At 27.5% G+C, this 6,478-nt stretch overlaps 1 protein-coding gene across 3 annotated transcripts in view; it reads left to right on the top strand.

The window, feature by feature from the left end:
* The first annotated feature begins 5,096 nt into the window (after positions 1–5,096).
* LOC106681422 (PDZ domain-containing protein 2) overlaps positions 5,097–6,478 on the top strand; it is a 161,587-nt gene continuing 160,205 nt past the window's right edge. For 2 of the 3 annotated variants that reach the window (XM_014421739.3, XM_014421738.3), the window contains exon 1: positions 5,097–5,179. The gene's annotated coding sequence lies outside the window, so the exon portion shown is untranslated. The remainder of the gene's footprint in view (positions 5,180–6,478) is intronic. The other variant, XM_067044631.1, reaches the window with a different exon arrangement.

The following is a 6,478-nucleotide window of genomic DNA, read 5'->3' as shown; positions in this document are numbered from 1 at the left end:
TAGTGTAGATTAATCGAAAATTAAAAGTTATAATTAATGAATAAACAGTTGTTTATATGATAGTGATAGTGTAGATTAATCGAAAATTAAAAGTTTTAAAAAAATAGGGTGATTTTGACTTATAATTAATGACCTGGGTAGAATAGCCTGCAAAACATTTTTAAGTTAAATAGTTGGACTATTGATATAATAAAAAGTGTTGAAACTATACAAGGATACCATTTTATTTATTTAATAAATAAATACCAGTCTCAAGAAATTGAGAAAAATTATATTTAATATAATATCATTTTTTGTAAATATAATATCGTTTAATGGGACGAGATTTTTTTTTTCTCATTCTTCAGAAAAAGACAAATCTATTGGTATATAATAACTGTGAAAAAATGTATACTTTCTTAGCTACGCTCCAAAATGTTAAATTTTGTACATAACTTTTTTTTACGGGATAAATCTGGAATTTCAGTTCCCATGACCACAGGGAAGATTAAAAAAAACAACATAAATCGGTGGACAAACATTCGAACCATTCCCTGTTTTATGTATAAATATATATAGATAAATTGAAATTAGAACTTACTCTTTCAAATAAAATACTGTTCGAGTTCAGCAATGAAACCAGCTTGTACGTTCCTGTCTCGACCTGTCTCTAAGGCAGATGTTTTCTTTGAAACTGCCCTTCTCTTGAATGTTTGCTTTATTGGTATACCTATCTGGTAAATTTTTAATTTTTTTCTAATTCCTGGATCATTCGACTAAGAGTTTTAAAACAATTATCATTTTTATAGTAAATTTAATTTTTTAGTTTTTGCGTCAGTTGTAAATATATTTGTTAGAGGAAAGCAATGATTCATTATTCGTTTTTACTAGAACTTGTTAGTTTTAATTATAACACATCATAATTAACAACTTAATATTTATTCATTCATTGGACTTTAATTGAAAAATGTTAACCAGTTATTTAAATAGGGTTAATTTATTTTAGTAACACTACTAAAAGGAATGTTTAATAAACAAATTAATGTTAAAGTAATATTGTTTTTATAAAATTTCTATATACATGGTATTTAAAATATCTGGTTATTCTCAATTTGTTATTACTAAAATATACAGATTCTTTGATTCAACATTGGCTGGCATTCTTAAGTACATATACTGTGTGTATACATCAAAGAGATCGTCTGAAAATCTAAACAAATAAAAAAATAAAAATAAAACTACACATTTGTAGCACTCTGATCACTGTTTTTTGTCAAAAGATTTAAAGGAAGATTTAACAACCAAACCAATTGATTTGTGCATGTGTGGGGTTTATTATTATAAGATATGTCTCGGGCCATGCCCGCAGTATAAGGAATTTAAGGATGTTTCAGAATGATTCAATTTTCAAAATGATAAGGAACATCTAGGATTTTGGATACGGGAGTATTCTGGACTTGGATACTCTCAGATCAAAAATATTTACTTTAAAAAATGATCGTATTCGAATATCAGTATGAAAGTTATAACTATCTACGGTTACCAATATAATCAATATAAAAATTTACGTCTCCTATAACCCAATAAGAGACCTCAAGAATGAAGAATTCTGAAAGGTTTATATTAATCGATTCACGAACGTGCGATCTTAAAGTCGATTGTATTTTAAATGTCAACACCTAATATAATCCAATAGTGCAGAACCCAAAAATGAAGAAATCCAAAAATTTAAAATTAATCGATTAATCGCGAACGCTTTATCCCAAAATTAGAAATAAATGTGAACTGTTTTCCTTTGAAAGTACTCAAAACGCTACATGAACGCTTCCTAATTTCATTTAAATAAAGATACTTGTTAAATAATAAATACATGATATAATTAAAAATTATGTAATTATATGTATCCATTTAAAGATCTAAATAAATTCTTTATAAGACCCGTCTTAATCGAATATTCAAAATAGTAGTCAGTAATTTCCAATGAAAAATCATTTTATTAATTATTAATTTGTTTAATCGAAAATCACTTGTACATTGGAAATTAGTAGATTTTTGTGGGATGACGTGGACCGAGTGTCATTGAAAAAAATTAACAAAAATATTAAAAATCTGTTTATTAGTAACCAACGTTTCGAACTACTGTCTGGGCTAACTGAGGTACAAGATACAAACATTTTAATAAGTGGTAAAATCACTGAACTTGTTATAAATTAGTATTCTATTAAGTTATATTTATATTTGTGGAGATGGTCGGGTGGGGGTGCGGTCTGCAAATAAACAAAAAACTATATTCGTGCCAACGTTTCGACCCGAATGTTAGGTCTTCATCGGGGATAAAAAAAAAAAGGATACCATCCATCATAAAAAATAAAATAATAAACAAACTAATTTGGAAATATACATAACAATGAATTAAATAGAAAATTGTTGATTAATAACAATAGAAGTAAATTTATAACAAGTGATTGTTATTTCTTTTTGTTTTTTAGCCCCGATGAAGACCTGAAATTCAGGTCGAAATGTCGGGACGAATAAATAGTTTTTTGTTTATTGTTGCTTATTTGCTGACCGCACCCCCAGACCATATTCTCCACATATTTACAGTAAACTATAAACATAATTTTACAATTTTTTTTTTATATTATAGTATTTAAGTACACAAAAATACCATTGTAGTCTCAAATAGATTAATTTACTTATCTTGCAACATTTTCGCCCGGGCATATCAGGGCATTACTGCAAAACTGAAAAAAAACATCATCATAATAAAAGGACTTACCGTTTAGACACAAAATATAACGATAAAAAAAAAAAAGGAAAAAAGATAACTCAAAAATAATTTTGCTCAACTCCTGTTATGCCTAAATGGGTTTAAGATTTGGCCAGATCAATAAATTAATCTATTTGACAGTACAACGGCTTTTTTGTGTACATAAGCTCATATATAGTCTCCGCCCTTCGGTATTCTGTTGTTTATATTATAATAATTTTATTTATATATTTTTTACAATCATCCTATTTGTATTTTAATTGTTCTATTCTATTTTACAATGCTTATATCTAGTTCTCATTTAGCCCCGATGAAGCCCTGAAAAATGGGGCGAAATGTTTGTTACTAATAAATGTTTTTGTTTTTTTTTACTAATTTTGTACCTTTTGTAAGTCTGTCCCAATTGGTGTTAGTAAATTAGTATTTCAATATTCAATTTTAATATTAAAATACAATATTTTGATTACAATTTTTAACACAATCGTGTGAACTGAAACTAAATATTTCAATAAGTCCATACTTGCATAGGTATACATATAATATCTTCTTGATTTAATATCTTATACAGTAAAAATTCACAGTATAGTACAAATAACAATAATAACACATAAATTGAATACTTTCCAACAATAATTATAAATAAATGAATATATATATGTTAAAGAAATTAACGAGTTTGTACATATATTGAATCAATATATCCTTGGTATTTAAATAATGTTAGCTAATATTTGTTATATTCATAATTGTTATAAAACTAAAGGTTTGTATGATTTGCAATGTCAAAAAAATAAAATAAAATAATAATAATAAAGCGAAGGAAAGCAAAGTAATTTAACTGGTCAAGGCTTTTAGCCAATTTATTATTTTGATTGCTTTTAAGTACATAAATATACTGCTGTCTCCATTAAGTTTCTTTCTTTTTTTTTCTTCCTCCTTCGTTCTTATTAAGCTTAATAATACTTAACTTACTAAAAATATTCGAATTCTTTAGTGTTAGCATCATGGATATAATGTAAACTAAAATACTGATGGAAGTTCTAAAGATTAAAATTTCTTTAAATGACAATAATTTGGAATTAAAAAATTTAAATTTGTACTTCTACAAACAATGAAGGGACGGCGGTGTAAGGATGTACTGTTACTAGTCCAACGGTTGTGGAAGGAGGTGATTTGGTCAGAATCAGGCTGGACAGATTTTCACCCAGTTACGGGTACCCACTTCACGAAGCTGGATTGACCCCGGAGGGCTGCTGAACCTACAGGGCTGACTCACGGAAAATAATTATCTCCCCCAGCTGGATTCGAACCCTGTTCCTTGAAATTATAGCCTTACCTCTGAGCTACCCACTTCCACAATAATGTGAAATATGTAATGTTATTTTAAAAGCTACCAAAATTATTCTATATGTATAAATAAACACACACATACTAATATATGATTATTTTGAAACTAAGTATTTGAACCTGTGGAGCCAAATGATATATCATTCGTGGCAACATCGATATAGGTGTGAAGGTGCCTTTTTCTACGGGTTTCCAGAAACGTAGTGAATTTAACTAATTAAAAATAATAAAAAACCAATATTTTGTAATTAAATGATTTACTAAATATTTTTTATTCTACTAATTGATTGGTCGGATGTCGTTCAAGACCGCTGTTTTAATGAAATATCAGTATATAGAGAGAAATGCCTTGTTCATTCATGCTGCCCAAATACATCGGGTTGCTATATTACACTGCATACTAATCAATCCGTGATCGGACATATATAAATTACATATTTTTACATGATATAATAAAATAGAAAGTAGTTTTTTTTACAATCAATTCCAGTCTACACACTAAATACAAATATTTAAATTTATTCCCTTTTTCTTTCCCTTTCTTGTCCCTTCCACTTCACAATTTTGATTTCATTCGATCGACTAATTCACTCTCCCGAATTCCCCCTCTCAGATCCTCACCAGTGACCCGCTAAATAAATTCACTATTAGACAGCGAAGTTTACATTAAAACAAACAAATAAATACATTTTACCAAAACAAAACTAATACATAGATTTAAAGGAAAATATAATAAAAAGTTGGTTAATAGAAATACTTGATTGGATACATAAGTAAAAAAAAAAATAAATAAATAAAAATAATAATAATATTAATAATAAAATTATTAAAAAAAGAAGAATAAAACTTTTCTTGACTTGTGTTTGATGTTGGAAGCTGAGGCAAAACAAAAAGAGGAGGACTGAATAAAAAAGAAAAAAAAAATGGATCCAGGTAATAATAAGGTTGCCATTGTACAGTAGCCAGGGTTCTCCTTTCTAACCCCCTCCACCACCAGTTGGCCTGTAGCGTTCCACGAGGAAGTGTCTGTTCGTCCCGGCTTCTCTGTGACATGTCTACATTGAAAGCGATTCACGTTCGAAGGTATTTATAAGTTTTTATTTAGAAGGAAATGAACATTAAATGTTCATAATTACTGATCATAACCACCGATTATCAACCCTGGTTAGATTTTTCATAGAATTAGTATCATTCATCAAATTAATTCCTGTTACCGAAACCACTTTGACATATACTGTACGCAATAGAAAAATTAATGCATTTTTATACATACACACACATATATTTATGTAATTAAATCTCTGTTCTAAGTAAATTGTATTTAATTAATGTTTATCATCGGATTCCTTTTTTTTTTTTTTTAAATCATATGTGTACAAAAAAAACAACAACAACAATAATTATAGAGGCCTTTTGACGTTTGACTGACTTGATAAAATTTTAAGTGTTACACTTCCTGGATTCCCAGTCCAAGAAAATTTATAGTGCAAGGTGTGACGTCACAGATTGCATTATCTTCATACCCTCAGATAACCTGTGAATTTATGAAAATTTAACAAAATATTTTGTGGTACTTCATTAGATTCATATATTTAATTTTTTTGTATGTACTTAAAAGAGAGTGTATTTTTATCATGGGAGTCGGAACAGACATCTTGGCTTACAAATAAATTGTTTGAATAATATTTAATAATAATTAAATTTATTGCCTTCTGAATCAAGCTCGTTGAAATATGCCTATTAGTAAAAATATAAATTGAAAAAAAATAGTTATATGAGTGATTTAAGATAACTATTCTATACTTGTGTACTAAGAGCTGTAATCATTACTGTTTTTTTTTTTTGTTTTTATCAATGTAGGTACAAAAAAAAATGTATAATTTAGAAATATAATTAAACTTTTGTTTGCTAAATTTTATATTATATGATGTTGAGTTTTAATTAGATAGGTATATAGTTATAAGAAAGCAATAATAAGCTATCGATGTCTTAAGCTTATCAAGCGTTAATCGTTTTATCGATATTATTTATTAATGTGTAATATAAGTTAAGAAAATAAAAATACCGAAATGGTTTTTCAAGTAAATTAAAATTGTTTTATTATAATTAAAATGATTTTTATTTTTCCATTAAAAATCATTTCTTAAACATTAATTTAGTCCATTTCCTATTTTGTAGCGCCTAATGTTCTTCGTAAATCCATCTTAAGCAACATAGGTACTAAGTACTTTAAGTGCAAGTTGGGTTAGACACATCTTTTCGATTCGTTAAGTTAGTTAAACACTAACAACCCATTATCACTAATGAATCATCTATTCGATAAATTATTTTACAAATATGTTACCCAAGACACGAAAACATTAATATTAATATATAATTATA

Source organism: Halyomorpha halys, unplaced genomic scaffold (assembly GCF_000696795.3).
Source record: "Halyomorpha halys isolate HHAL.00 unplaced genomic scaffold, Hhal_1.1 Scaffold337.1, whole genome shotgun sequence".
Lineage (NCBI taxonomy): Eukaryota > Metazoa > Arthropoda > Insecta > Hemiptera > Pentatomidae > Halyomorpha > Halyomorpha halys.
Note: the sequence above shows the minus strand (reverse complement) of the source record. Positions and strands in the feature narration are given on the sequence as shown.